This window comes from Struthio camelus, chromosome Z (genome assembly GCF_040807025.1).
Source record: "Struthio camelus isolate bStrCam1 chromosome Z, bStrCam1.hap1, whole genome shotgun sequence".
NCBI lineage: Eukaryota > Metazoa > Chordata > Aves > Struthioniformes > Struthionidae > Struthio > Struthio camelus.
This window is the reverse complement of record NC_090982.1, coordinates 13,853,710-13,869,634: the sequence shown is the minus strand read 5'-3', so window position 1 is coordinate 13,869,634 and position 15,925 is coordinate 13,853,710. Positions and strand designations below refer to the sequence as shown.

The 15,925-nt window shown below is 41.4% G+C and overlaps 1 protein-coding gene across 5 annotated transcripts in view; it reads right to left on the bottom strand.

The window, feature by feature from the left end:
- The window catches only part of ZNF462 (zinc finger protein 462), a 91,072-nt gene extending 75,636 nt beyond the window's left edge, over positions 1-15,436 (bottom strand). For 2 of the 5 annotated variants that reach the window (XM_068927208.1, XM_068927209.1), the window contains exon 1: positions 14,822-15,435. The gene's annotated coding sequence lies outside the window, so the exon portion shown is untranslated. Of the gene's footprint in view, positions 1-13,361; positions 14,176-14,517; positions 14,563-14,821 lie in introns of those variants that run through there. The other 3 variants (XM_068927204.1, XM_068927207.1, XM_068927205.1) reach the window with 3 other exon arrangements.
- Between the last annotated feature and the right edge of the window lie 489 nt (positions 15,437-15,925).

The window sequence follows — 15,925 nt, the reverse complement described above, 5'->3', positions numbered from 1 at the left end:
AGCAGTAGAGATGGCCTAATCAAATTGTTTCTAAATAAATAAATAACACAGAACTTGCCAACACTCTTCTGGAATTCTGCACACAGCAGTCACTGATATCCGTCACAACTGCTGCAGTAATAAGATAATTCAAGAGCCATGTACCAGAAAGAAGCATCACCTTCTCAGACTCAAAGTAAGTCACCATCAAGCTATGTGACTACAACCAAATCTTGAAGTTGAACATATAAAGATACTAACACCAGTCTTCTGATGCTCTCAGAAAAACAGATACAGACTCTTATCTCTTTGAGTCATAGTCTTTCTTTGGGTAATATTTCTGTAAAAACCAAGCATTCAGAGATTTTGAAGTCATTGTTTTATTTATCCAAACAAAGCTAAAAAAATAAAAATTCTCTCTACATCACCATTTTCATTGTCAGTAGTCGGTCTATTTATCTCCACCATTTCTTATAGGAAAGTGTGCTGTGACCATACATAAATCAAGAGTTTCCCTAAGAGTAGCTACCGCTCAGGAAGATATCCATTGCCAAATATTACTGGGGCAAAAACAAAACAAAAGAAAACAAAACAGAGAACCCATGTCCAACAGACGTTCTCCTACCAAGATCTCCAAAATCAAGAACTTCCCTATCACCTGATACTTAAGAGTTGGGAGCTCATGTCCTTCCTTCTGGTCTAGATCCTGTTGGTCTCCTAGATAATAATTCCAATTTCTAATTATCAGACACAGGAAATGATGAGGCATCCATGATGACAGAGAAAAACTCTGTGTGTGTGTGATCATATGTCCCTGCAGATTGCTTTGTATCTCAAGCGACAGCTCCTTGCTGAAACAGGCTAACTCAGTGGAAGGCTGCCAAGCCTGCTGTGGTGAGATTATCATCTTAGTAGTTATTTATAATAAACTATCTTCAGCAAGTAGCACCTTTTTCGGTATGAAAAAGTCAAGGACAATGTATTTTCTTTGTAACGTAGAGATGAATGAGAAAAGGTGTAGATAAAATCTAGAAGCATTAATCGTTTACATATGAAGAAACATTTCGGATGAAAGTTCTCCAATGTGCTCTAGAAACTGTCCAACACCACTAGAAACACCACAAGGTTACCAGCTGCTGGAAAATAAAACCTGCAAGGGAACTTATATGGGCAAATACAATAGAACAACCATACCTTATTAAAAAAGTCTCTTCATTTGACTGCACCCATGATACTTCTGATCCTCAAACAGCTACCACAACATGGAGTTATCTACATAACTAAGAAAAAGTTCGGCCCTGGGAGATTGTGTTCAAGTTTCATTTAATTCTTCAGTGCCATTTATTTGCAAGTACCCTATGCAGAAGTGCTAGACTTCTATAGCTTCAACCAAAAAAATTTCTTGAATGGGGCCAATGGAGCAAGCAGAACTTTGTAGGGATGAAGTTACTGCAGAAGAAATCAAACAGTCTTCACAGACAAGCTATGTTTCATATGCATCCCCTCCTCCCATCACCAAACTGCAACTGGGAAAACATACCTGTGGGTTGACTACTCCCACACTCCCACTCCAGCTCTGAGGAACATCTGAAGAAAATCATACCTTTGCAGGGCTACCACAGAACAGCATCTAAGACAAGGATTCATTCAAGGGCAGCTGTAATATTATTCTTTGAAAATCCTGCTGAACAGGCAACAGAAATTGAGAGAGCTCTGATTATGAAGCACAGCTCTGCCATGGCCCTCACTGAGTATGCTCTAGTATTCTGGAGCTTCCCTGACTGCAGCTACAGGAAGATGTCTCCAAAAGTTTACCAAAAAAAAAAAAAAAAAAAAAGCAATACAGAAAAAGACCTGTCTATGACTGGACTGAGAGTAGTCAAATCACTGGATTTTTAAGGCTCAAGAATCCACAGAATACCTAGAAAGATTACTTAGGAATTCTTCTTCTGCAGATTTAGACATTTACGTAACAATATTTGGCTCTTAAAATAATGGTGCCTTGGTAGTTTGTTACTAGCTTTAACCATACAGGAAAAAGAAATTATAGGCAATAGGGCATTCCTGCTAAGAAGAAAGCAGAAACAATTGTAATATTTTTTATAGCTTCTTAGTAATTAAAGAATTGCAAAGTCTGTGAGATATCACTTGCAGTACTTCGTATCTTTCTTCATTTTGCAGCTGCAGTACAATGTTCTCAAATGGTTACAGCTTTTGAACAAACTGTCTCTGCACTACAGCCAAAAGGATCTACAATGAAACTTCATCTGAAGCTCAGGACTTTCACATGACTGAACTCCTCTTTCTCCCGCTCTGCTTAGCCCTTCAGCCTCCCCCCAGATCCTTTCATAATCCATCAGACATGCTTTTGGAGTGCACTTCACTTGTTTAAAAAAACAAACAGGTTCAAAAAGAGAAAGAAATGAAACCCTGCTGGGCTGAAGTTTTCAGATGACAAAGCAGAAGGTAATCATTTAATATCAAGTATGAAAGCAACATAAAAGGACAAGATGCAGAGGGGAAAAATCTATTTAGGCTTCCTGCACTGGCATGAAATGGCTGCTTTCCTTCTTACTGCCAGCTCCCATGCTTCATGTTGACATTACACATCCTGTACTGTAGATCCACCCCCATGCTGATGCTTGCCCAACAGAATTATCTCCTGCGTCACAGCAGTGGTAACAGAACTGCTGGCTCTGCAGATCTGAAAGCACCATTTCAAAGCTTAATACATACAGCAACTGGACACATTACCAGATATTTTGGGTTGCTTTGTGGCACTCTCAGCACTGTATTACTCGGCCTAACCTTCTGTTAACCAGATGATCCGTTCTCCCCTTGGGACCACACCATCAAACTTTATTTTATTTAATTCTATCAAAACGCAGGGACAGTTTACAGCACTTGTGTCTGGTTTATCTCCAGCAGGCTTGCTAAGATGAAAATGACCTAAAAATAACTGGAAATGCTGCTTCACACCAACAGAGAACAAGATCTTTTGGAGTAAATATTTAAATGATCTGCCAGATGAAGTTCCATAGCAGTATGAACCACATGGATAGCAACTTGCATTATGTACACACATGTATACACTCGTCTCATTGTAAAAGGGCCTAGGTTGCATGCTCCCTGATCTAAAGCAGCTTTGTCTTGAAATGGTAATTACCACATCAGTATCTATTACCACTCAAACCAATGCCTTCATGGAAAAAAAACATATCAAAAGCTGTGGCTTCCAAAAACACCACAGTTAGCAATGGGCTCCAAAAGGCATGAACATCATCTGCAGACAGCCCAGCAACATGAATGTTCTCACCAGAACACTCCCAAACTCGCATGAAATCATACTTGAGGGACATGCCAGCAATAACCGAAGTCTAGCCTAAGTATTTATCACATGCGCACTCCCCTCCCTCAAAATGCAAAGAGTGAGAATGAAAAGAAAAAGGAGCACATGAATGGAGGTGAAAGAATTATCTAGTGCATTAGCACTCGTTGGCTCTTGCAAATGAACTCACATGCATGCCCTCGCATGCAACCACAAATGAACATCTCACGTATGTAGGTGGTAGGTGTTGAAAGCTGAGGACATCTTCTATTTAAGACGCCATTTCCAAACGCCTCCCTGAAAACTCCAAAAGAATCAGTCCATGCAGCTAAGGATTTGATCTTCAAATGTTACTCGCAGGAGTAGCTGCAGTGAAACTGAAAATCAGATCATAGGGACTACTCACATGAATAAGCTTTTGCAGGGTAAAGGCCTTTAGCCCCCATCTTCTATCATCTGCCAAATGTGCTACAGTAACAAGAGAATGCAATGGTAGCTGAGGTCTGACCTATTAAAAAGCCTTTGTTAATGTTCTAACAGTGCCAGTGAGGATTTATTAAATAAATAAATAAAGCATACATGCCTGCACACAAAACAAAATCCCAGGAATGTAAGAAGAATCCTGTAAAAGTTGCAGCTTTACTGCCTTCCAAAGAAAATAGGAAGCCAAACCATATAAAATCTAACCATAATAAATCATTAAAATCTGTTCTTCATGGCTACCACTACAGTGCAGTGCCTCCAAAGCAAGGCTGGATTCACTGTTCAGATTCCTGCAAGCACGCATTGTCAGATGCAATCTTCTCAAACTAAAGCTCTCAGTCTCTGCAGGTTTGGGGTATCAGTTGTGTTCAAATAGGACAGCGCTGCTATTATCCCATTTTCCCCCGTGACTAAGTTCTGGTGTAGGAGATCACAAACCATCTTCTTCACATCACTTAGGAATTTTAAAAAAAAAGATATTTTTTGGTCATCCATTATTAAAATTCTTACTCAGACACGAATAACCCTCCAATCTGGATGTCAACAGATCAGCAGGCACTGCCTTCAGCCCATAAGCAGGCTGCTTATTTCACCTGTAAAGAGGATTAGATGTCTCCAGCATATCAAGGAAACAAGTATAAGAATAGACCATGTGGCATTTTAGCTCCATCTATCTTTAAAATTTCCCCAAAGAGTAGGATTTTTTTTTATGTCCCATTTAAGTTACTACCTCATCATCATATGACTGGCCTCCACTGCCATGACATACAAAACTTCAGTATATGGTAACAGGCCCCCCAGAAAGTCATTCCACAATTTGAAACATCATCTACCCTTCAAACACACTAAAAATAGATTGCTCACCCCCTTGAGGTCTCAGCAGCCCATCTGATATTACAGTACAGTATTAGCAAACCTATGTAGACATGAATTCTTAAAATAAGTATCTTCAGAGATAAGACCAGAACACCAGTAAGCAAATTATATTCCTGTACACGACTGATGTAACATGGATGAACCTCTGGAAGCACTGAAGAACCATGGAGGGCAACGACCATTTTGTGTTGTTTTGCAAGAGAACACCACACGCAACCTTTGGTCAACCTGCCTGTCATCCTGCCAAGCAACTTCTGACTCAAGGCTTTTGGTCTGAAAGACATTTTCTGAGTGTGACCTCAGCAGTTTTAATGTGGTTCCTTGGGAGCTCAGCACACTGAAAATTTTTTATTCCTCCCCCCCCCCCCCCCCCATATCCCCAAGGTGGAAATAGAGCAGAACATTTATGGAGAGGGCGTGGAATGGAAAATTCATTGTAGTACATTATCACCTCTGTAATCAGATCATTTAAAAATAATTCAGGTTTACTCATTTATTCATGTGGCTGGTAGACCCAAATATATTGACTCACTCTTTCAGCAGCTCCAGTGAGTAATATGCCCTTGGAGCCAGGAATTTCAGAAGGTCTCACATGTGCCCAGATAACCTGGCAGGAGAAACCTGCAAGCTCTTGAGAAACAGCAGCTCCTTCTCAACCTAGCCAGACCAGGGCCCTGGAAACACCCCAGGAGCCAGCACCCCCGAAGGGTTAAATACATGAATCCTGCAATCCCTGAGCCAAGAGGCATCATATATGCTGATTCACACGATGGCCTTCGGTCATATTTACCTCCTGAAGGCCTGATAAGGTCCTCCTCTCCCTCGGTCCTGGTGCTATCACACGCAGTGCTGTTTTACACCATATGCTCGATCGCAGACAAGAGAACTTGACCTCCATATGACCTGACATAGCTGAAAGCCGATACGCTTTCTTCCCACTGCCCTCCCCCACCAAAGATAAAAGGTCAGTTAAACCAAAAGGAACCGGTCCACACGGACTTCAGGTTACAAGAAGCAACTTTGGGGATACACTCCTGGCCAGGAACCCAAACCCTTTCTTGCAGGGCTGCAAGCTACAGCTATTTGAGAGGGCAGTAACAATCCAGCAGTCAGGAGCTAATTAACTGAGAGCTGTCTGGCTGCTCTCAATTTTCCATCAGCCATTTGTTAACATTTTTACACTTGTCAAGTTATTTAGCTGGGCATAATAGAGGCATGGTTTCAGAGCCCACCAGCGCAGGAGGTTCAATATCCTGTAGGCAAAGCCACCCAGACTGTAGACAAGGAAGGAAAAAACTGAAATGCAAGAGAGGAGACCAATCAAGTAAGGAGAGAAATTATTTCCTAATCCGTATGTGTTATCATTTATTTATTTTTCTGGCAGTACCACTTGTCATACAACACAGAAGAAGATGGAAGATGGACTCCTTAAGGCCATTTCCTTCCCAGATTTTACTGCATTACCAAATAAACTATACAGATACTTCGTATCTTTTCCATACTCACCACAGTCAACAGCATATCTGAGAACAAATGATCAGTCGGAATGACCAAAGTGACATAGAAACCAGGTATCACTAGTCCTAGATCTCCAAGTATTTGCAAACAGTAGATGAGATCTGCCCTACTCTCACTGACCAGAACCACTTCACAGAGAAGGAGCTTCTGTTTTTTTCTTCTCTATATATTCTTTTGTTTCAACATACACAGCCACAGAAGGCAGTACCAAGGTCTTAAGTCCTAGTATCCCTCTTAAATCCTATTTATGTCTATTTTACTGGGTAGAGGGACGGGTGACTGAAGGAATTCAAAAAATTAAGAGTAAGATTTCCAGAGCTGACCACTAATTCTTTGGTCTCTTTAGTGGTTGGTCAGAGCCCCCTAAAACCCAGTTATGAAGAGCCACATGCCCACAAATCCAGCGGAGTTTGACAGAACCTGAAGAATCCAAGTCTAAGTTAAGATAAACAAGTATTCAAGGGCTTCTCAAAGTTCTGACCAGAAGCAATGTAGCTGAAATAGCACAAGTTGTCTCTGGAAAAACAAGAGACAAACACCCAAGCCTGATTCACAGCACACACCACAAGACCAGCACTCCTCCAAGCAGTTTCATAAGCTTAGCCTGCACTGGAGTGTCCACTTGGTTAAAAAAGAAAAAAAAAAAAAAAAAAGAAAATAAATAAAGGGAAAGGAGGAAGAAGTTTTCAACCAACCAACTCCTACATTAACCAACTTCACCAATCACTCTAGAACTTCTGCCTAACCTGACATAGGAAATATGGAACTGCTCGAGCTGCTGATTTAAAATTAAGAAGAAGAGGAAAGTAGAGAGGAAAAAATAATGTTTTTTGAGCATCATTATCATCAGGCAGCTGAACTCTGACTTTCAGACTGCAGCCTGCCCTTTATTAATGACCCCCTTCTCAGCTAGACATTAAAGTCTTCAACTAGTCAACCAACTTTCAAGTCATTAGAAGGTATATACACTACGCTGCATTTCAAACTCATTCTTGACCCAAATCTTCCAGCACATAGTCTTCGCTTATCCACCCTGTTTATTTGATAAACAAGGGGAAAAGTGACAAAACGGGCTGCCGGAGCACAGGTTTTAGGTGTCACCTTCCCCTATTCCCATTTTTTCTTCGCCAGCAATCAAAGATCTGGGGACAATTTGTGGGAAGGAAGTGCTCTTGTGACTCCTGTGATAAATAGCTGCCATATTTTGAATTCATCTGCATGACAACTGACCAGGCCAGATTGCTGTGTATCAGCAGTATGACCCATCTTCTTCCCAGAAAGAGTATCTTATGATGCCTTCTTCCCACAATCACTGTTACCACCCAGAAGCAGCACTATCTGAACCTTAGCAACTACCAGCAGGAAGGAAGAGTTTGCTCATTCGGGCAGTGCAAAGAAGACCCTATTGTCCCACAAGGCCATGGAAACAGTGACCACACGTACATCAGAAGATTCCATTTTTAGCGTCTTTCAAAACAAAGTCTTCTCTTTCACATTATCACGAGCACACTGAATTCTCAGTCTTCCCATATCATTCTCTGCAATGTCTGCTTTGTTTTGTCTTGAAAAATCATTCTCCTGCCTCTCTACCCCACGCAATCACTGTATTAGCAGCAAGTTTCCACTACACATAATTATGGCATGCCTTAGCCTACTTTTCTGTTTGCTGAATAGCTCTGCCTATTTTCTACTTGTGCTGATGCTACCATTTACTTTTCCTAACACTCTAATCCTTGTATCCTTTGAAGGCCTGACTTCCTCTACCACGGCAGCAGCTGGGGTTCTCAGGCCCCTTTCCAGAGCTTTTTATTAGCAGCAGTAATACCATCACTCAACATCCTACTTCTTAATCTTCAGGTCAGCAGAGAGGCTGTACCTGTAACAAGTGCTGCAGATATACTGTCCAGTGCTGCTGATCACCCATTACCTAAAAGACTATCAAGTTATTAATTGCATATTCCTGGCATTGACAGAAGAAGGAAAAATACAGGCACACAATGCAAGCATCTAGCTTCTCCTCTCACAAATGCAGGAAATAACTCTCCCCTTTTCTGCACAGTCCTGTAGACTGTTTTATCTTCCACCATGAAAACACAAGCAGCATGCTTTAACGACTGGATTCTTGATTTAACTGGTTTAAAACTTATTAATAATAAGAGTAGCCCAGCGAATCAAGGGTTTTCTTTGAATTATTTGTCCTCACCACTCTGGCCTTGCAATGATTGCTACCTTGATAAGCTCTCAGTAAGTCCTCCCTAATCACTCATGACATTGATGCTGTGCCTACAGCTCTTTATGCTGACGTTATTAAATATGTATTCTTAAAAAGACTGTATTTGACTCTTCGCTCTAGAATGATGATTGCACATCCTGAAATGTCTCATTTCCATCTTTAAATTTAAAGTATCAAATAAACTTATACTGACTGTTTTCCTTGAGGAACCTTGACATACCCTGCTCAAAAAACTGCTTTTAGCCCCAGACAAAAACCTACCATACATCTCAAGAGTCTACCCAAAAACAAAGAGGTTTTTCGATCAATGGGAAATAAGAGGCATGGCATTCTTGCTATATCTGAGACGGATGCTCTGCTAAGCAGGGTTTCAAAAATGACTACAAAGTGGTTACAAGCACCAATGGTGGAGGGAAGGTTCTTCTCCAAACACTGCTCAAAGAAAAGATTCTTCAAACAGTGATTAAGCAAGCGTTACACAAGCCTGGTTGTTTCAAATGTAATATACTAGCAGTAAAGATTCCCCTTTTCCCACCTCTTAAGCCATCTTTCAAACCCCTTCAGAGCTGTGTTCATACCGCAACATGTGGCACAGCTTCACAAAACTCAAGAGATGAGTGGCAGACTTTAGATCTTTGGTATTGTTTCCAAAGTTAAAAGGACAAAATGGAACAAAATCCAAAATAATCTCATGTGATTTTTTATTTACCCATGTGTTCAACTTCCTAAACACAAGCAGAAAGCAGAAGAATACTTCCAAAACTCAGGACATAAATGAAGACTGAATTCTATTAAATCTAGTCCCCTCATTTGGAAACTTCTATTAAAGCCTTTTCACTACAACCAACAAGATAATTATCATAAGTTGAGCTATCTCCCTTCCTCCCCCCTTTTCTTCTTTCAGCACTGGCATACAAACCATGCTATTTTAACTTCTTTCCTGTTCTCCCAGTTCTTCTGGAACATTTTATTTTCAACAGTCAACTCATTTGGAGAAGTGCCATGCTGAAGTTCAACCGTTTACAATGTTAACTGTGTCTCTGCCAGCAGCTGAAGACTTGCATCACACCACCTTCTCCAGCACCTCTTTGATTAAAGAATGTGAGTTCCTCTCTCCAAGAGGTTAGAGGATATTTGAACAGCCTTCATTCTTATCACACTCCTTCAAAATTATTCTCACTCACTGAAGAGTAAGGTGGGAGTTCTCCTCATTCCCTCCTCAATTAACACTTTGTAGACTCCTGTCCAAGTCCTATGGGCCCATATGATATTCTCCTAAGCACCTGAAAGGTTTCCATTAAAAAAAAAAAATTCACAGAGAGGCTGCTTGATTATTTAGTACTCTAGAAGGCAAGAACTGTTTGAAAAGACAGCAAGTATTTAGATTGATGAAGTTAAACATTCTTATTGAAGTCATTAATTATAAGTTCATACTTGATCATATCCTTTAAGTGTTGAGCAAACGATACAATTCTGCCACTAGCAGAGAGAGTTTTCATCTAGAACAAGTTAACAAAATACATTATTTCAGTTCAAAATAGAGAAATCTCTATGAAAATAGCATATATACATATATATATATATACATACACACACACACACACACTTCCTACTACAATCTACTGTTAAGTAAAATAGAAAGTTAAAAGGAACAAAATAAGCAAAAAGACACAAAGACATACTAGTCTCCATAGACCTTTCCTGATCTGTCAAAAGATCGCCTTCCTCTACCAGTGTCCTTTTCCAAGTCACTCTTTTGAGGAATTCAGTGGGGGTTTTTTGGATAACTGCACAGCTATACTTTTCGTCCCTAGGTTTGGTTAGTAATAGCTTCATAATCGGGCAAGTTAGTTAATGAATACTACATAACTATTCAACAATTTCAAGTCCTTTTTCCACAGTTTCATACTACAAAGCAGTGTTCTTCTGCTCAATTTCAGAACTTATCTGCAACAACATGCAGAGAAAGTGTTAGAGCAAACCAGAGCAATCTCAATTTGTGTCGTAAATCTACACATGTTGTTTGTAAATAATTCAAAAATCACCATAGGAAAACTCATTTACACCTGCTTCTGTGAGTTCCAAATTTCAAGAGGCATCTTTAGGCTTCTGTGGAGTAACCTTCCTCAAACTGTAACTTGTATTATTATAAGATGCTAGTTCTTCCCATTTCCTTTCTACGGCTAAAATTAACCTTGTCCATTCCTTAGGGCCCAGAGTAACATCTGCCAGATGTCCAAACATCTACGTAGAACACATTTCTCCTCCAACACTTACCAACTCTCTTTTTAATCACTCATGTCTCCAAAAAACATCAATCCTCCTTTAAGTCAAAATCCACAAGACTATGAAATTTGGTTTTAACTTTACTGAATTAAAATGATCATCTTTTTTTCCACTTCTACTTGCAGTTTCTCGACTTTCCATATCCAGCATCCAATTATGTACTCATATTTTTCACAGTCTGAGTGTACACAACATATTTTTTAGTTTTCCTCACATAACAAAATAATGTTTAGAATTGATGGAAAGAAATTCTAAATGTGACCTTTTAAATGCTGTATTTCTCCACGAGGCAATGCATTATGAATCTAACAAAAATGTATTAGGAAATCAATTCATTGTTTAATCTAGTGGTTTAGGCAGTGGTCCACAGACTATTTCTAATATTTTTTTTCTTGAGGAGAGTGATTAAGAAAAATAAGTTTATACGCTGAAGAATAAGCTATGAATATGCAACTTTTGAAAGAGCTTGCACCATGAAAAACTTCTGGGTGCTCACAAATCAAAAGTAATTGGAATCCACTATCCAAACACAGAAATTAGTGACTGATTACCAGAAACATGCTAGTCATCACTATCTCATGAATTAAGATAATTTTTCTAGAGTTCCTTTAGACCTGCTTTGGGTTTTTTTGTTCTGTTTTTAAGATCAAAAAAGTCCTCTAGCTAATCTTTTAATAGTGAAGTGAACTTCAATTTCAGTCTGTCTGGATAGAACTACAGCAACTAACAGCATTAACAAGTATACTGCGCTCTAAAGAGATTTCAGTCTCACAGTAAAGAATACCCCCACAGACGTAACCCCGCTCTCACTTCCAGCTCATACTCTTCCAACAACGTTTGGTTTTCTAAGGTGTCTATCACCACAGGGAAGGTGTTCCTGGCCCCCTCAGCTTAAATCTCAAACCCTTTCTTGAATTGCTCATTCCATGTTCAAGAGCAACGTATCTGCAGGCCACATTATAATGCAAGCACACATGAGCTGACGTCTCATTCACAATTTGAAATACTGGCAGATACCTAATAAGGATATATTCATGATGGAGGGGACGGACACTTAGGATCTGACCCAAATCAGCAAAGTTCACTAGGGAGTTTTTCATTTTCTTTTGTGGGTTCCGATTGAGACGTGTATTGAGGTTGCAAACTGCACCAATGAATACCACCTCGGGGGGAAAAAAAAGTTAAATTTCCTCTTTAGTTCATCCAAATGTACCATTAAACATATCTGAAATAGCATCTTCCATGGCCCACCTCAGAAAGCGTGTCATTTCAGAAAGACAGACGGCAACCACAGTATCTCAGTAATCTGGGTGACATAGCAGCAGCCAGAACTTAAGAAATGCACAACTGGTAATGCAATATACTTTCCAAGTATGCTACATCATATATAAAACAATTTCTTTCCAGCAAAATATAAAAGAAAGACATTGATTTTAGCCTTGCAGCATCTGGATCCAAAGTTCATCACCAGTCACTACAATCTTCCAGTCCTTCCACTCATAGTACACATGTGGGAGTGCGTATCAATTCACCGGTCTCCCGTTCTACCACTTACACCTCCCATATGTAAAGCATTCCTTCTTTAGATCCTCAGAGTGGTCTATGTATGAAAATTACTGATACCTTCCTATGGAGCTGTGCCTTCAAACTCAGTAGCACTGCGCTCTGTACCCTCTTCATGCATTTCAGCATGTAGTTTGAATTTTTTGAGGAACTGCATCTACTATACCACTGATGTGCAAATTGAGGTGGGTGAAAAAAGAGTGAGGACTCGTTTGAGACTACTCAAAATGATTACAGATGAAAAAGTGGATTTAAAAAAAAAAAGACAAACTCCTTTTCAACTTCTATCTTACTTTAAAGATCTTAGGTTTCCATAATGACATTAAAATCCTGACAAGAATGTTGTCAGAAGTTTTTAGAAAAAAAATATTTTAGGACACCAAAAAAGATAACTGTGAAAATTGCTTAGCTTTTTCCAGGAGAAATTATGTATTTTATGGTGCTCTGAGGAACCTGCTAAAAGCTTCACAGTATCATTTTCATGCAACCTAGTGAGTGAGGAAAAATATTTCATCTTAATTTAAAATACTTCTAAAAGAAGGAATGCTCTTGAAAATCAGAAGTTAAAAATCCCAAAAATCAGGTATCACCATCATCATTTAGGAAAAATAACATTTCATGACTTTCTCTGGAAGAACCTGAGCAGCCCCAAACTGTGGGCACTTACCTCCAAACGTTTTCAAAAACCTATAAATATATACATATATACACTATTTCTTTGGCCAACTGATCACCTTCCTAAATTCTGTGGTCTTTAACCAAAGAAAAATATCTCGAAAGGTGACCTCCACATGAAAGCATAAGAGCAAAAAAGCCTGAGGATGTGTTTCTCTGTGTGAAGGAGAATCTGAGCAATTTCCTCCAATCCTCATTTCCTGATAGCATGAAGTCAGACAGAAGACCCATCACAATGTTGTACATTGAAAAAACTGAAGAAACCCTAGGGGAAAAAATCATGATTAAGCCAGCTACTGCCAGCAAAGCTTCAAAACATGGAGAGACATCCACGATGTTAGGAGCACTTCCCATCTCAGCTTTGTCTACTCTCTCTCTCCTCCATTTTCTGGTGGAGCTAGAGAACATGACATGGCTTACCTGACTCAGATCACAGCTCTCTGCCAAACTAGTCACTTCCTCTTAGACATGCAAGCAGCTTCATGAGACAAACAGACCCCCACAGACACATACACAAAAGCAGCAGCAGAAAGCACTCAAACTTGAAGGTCTTTCTCCTTCCAAACACCAGAAAAACGAATGAAACTTTTCCTTTTTCTCCTCAAAGGAGAGAGATGAGGGGGGAGAAATCCTATCAGATCACAACTACATGAAGCTCCAGGAGGATCTCTCTGTGTAGAAGATAGAAACTACAATGCTAAGAGGAGCGGAGGCGGCGGAGGGGGGGGGAAGGAGAAGGTTACTCCAGAAGACATAAAGAGCTTGTGGACTGTGTGTGTGCATGTGTGTGAGAGCGAGGAGAAGCTTTGTGTTGTGGAGCCTGGACTGGAACCAAAGCAGACAGCTTGCAAATGGAGGACAGGGAGATAAAGAAAGGGAAAGAGGGGGAGAGATAGGGAGAAAGCTGCTCCGGGTGGTGGAGAAAGGGGCAGGGGAGGAAGCTCCTTCTTCCTTGCCTGGTTTAAAGGTAGGGACATCGGGGAACTGAGCAAGAAGAAGTGGGCTCCTTCCCCTTCCTTTCTTTCCTCCTCGCTCTCTTTCTCTCAGAGGAGAGCAGAAGCGTGTGTAATGGCTCCTGCTCTCCAGCTGAACGCTGTCCTCCTCCAAGCAACCTCCTGCGGGCACCACCAGCCCCCCAGCCCCGACGCCGCCGGGGACCCCCGCATCCCAACTCCAGGAGAGCCGCGGAGGGGGCACCACCGCCGGCTTGAGGGACCAGCCTCGCCAGTGGCGAGGAGCACGGCAGCCAGAGGGGACAGAGGAGCAGAGCAAGAGCGAGAGGGAAAGAAAGAAAAGAAAGAAGGAAAGGAAGGAAGAAAGAGGTCACCCGATTGCCTGGGTCGTGCCAGCACGGAGCTTTTCTCTCCTCCGTGTCTCTCCCGTCTCTGATCCAAGTCCACACGCACAGCACCATCCAGACTTCGCACACACACACATCCACACGGGCACCCCCCACCCCGAAAGCTCGGCTGATATCTCACTTATCTCCCCATATCCCCCCCCTTTAATGCAACAACAAAAAATTAATTAACCGCCTTCCTCCTCCTCCCACCACCACCACCACCACCACCAGCACCTCCTCCTCTTCTCCTCCTCCATGCAAGAGACTTCTCTCTCAAACAAAACACCCCGCTCTCGCTCCCTCTCTTCTCTCTCTTTTTTTTTTTCTTCCTTTCTTTCTTCCTCCTTCCTCCCTTGGCCGAATGAATGGATTTCAGAGGAAGGTGGTGGAAAGAAAGAAAGACAGAAAAGACCAAATATATATATATATATATTTTATTTATATATATATATATATGTATGTATGTATGTATATATACACATGAGAGATGATCTCTCCAATGCCAAACCGGAGATGGCTTTTAATTGCAAGAACTTACAGGAACGTCCCGGCACTGCTGCTCTGGCTGCTGCCTCCTCTCCTCTTCCTCTCTGCCTAGCTCTTCTTCTTGTTATTGTTGTGGAAGTTGTTTTGTGAGTCTCATGTGCTCCTTGCCAGGTCTCAGCAATGGAGGATCGCCATCTTTCCCTGCTTTTCCCCCCCTCTCTCTCTCCCTCTCTCTCTCTCCTTCACTGGTTTGCTGCAGCTGCAGATGACCTGAGATATCCGTCTCTCTCTCTCTCTCTCACTCACCCTCTGTGTCTCTCTCTGAATAATGAGCAACCAGAGGGAGAGAGAGAAAGAAGACAATCTCCTCTCCTACCACACAAAACGCAAGAGCACCAGGGGGTGCAAGAATCCTTTCTAACAACAACAACAACGTGTAGGGGAAGAGGAGGAAAAAGAGAAAGAAAAGAGAAGAAAAGAGAGGAGGAAAAGGCAAGAAGAAAGAGAGGGAGGGAGGTGGAAGAGGAGGGGGGAAAGCAAGCAAACAAGAGAGAGATCCAGGAGGCAGACAGATGGAGGAGAAGATGGTAGTGATAGAGGAGGAGGTGTTGAAGATGAAGGAGATTAAGAGGAGGAAGGTGGTAACAAAAAGTTAAGGTTTGGGACACTGAATCACTCACAGGCCAGGGAGGAGGAGAAGGAGGGGGAAAAGATCTGAAGAGCTTCCCCTTCCAAGCTGTTGCCTTCACAAAGCTTCCTGCACAGGAGCGCTCACCAGCTCCTGCGATGCTGGGGGAGCCGCTCGGATGGAGCTGTCTGCTGGGTCATAGCTCTCTTCCAGCCATGGCAAAAACCGGTTTCTGCATGCAGATCTGCCCCTGAGGTGATCCCTCAGACACATCCATCTAGAGGCTAATCTTGCCTGAGCAGAGTAAAGAACATAAATGGAGCTGGACGTTGCAAAGTATAAAACCAGATCTACCACGTGGTTGGTTTTTAATCCCCCTTCCAGCTTGCATTTGATGTGGAGAAAGGAGACTCGAATTGTCCATTTCTGGCACGTATTTTGAAGTCTTCTCCCGGAAATAAAGACAGTGTCATCTCCAGGTTTTTTATTTCTCACAAGCATTTAGGAGAGAAGAGAGCTTGTACTACC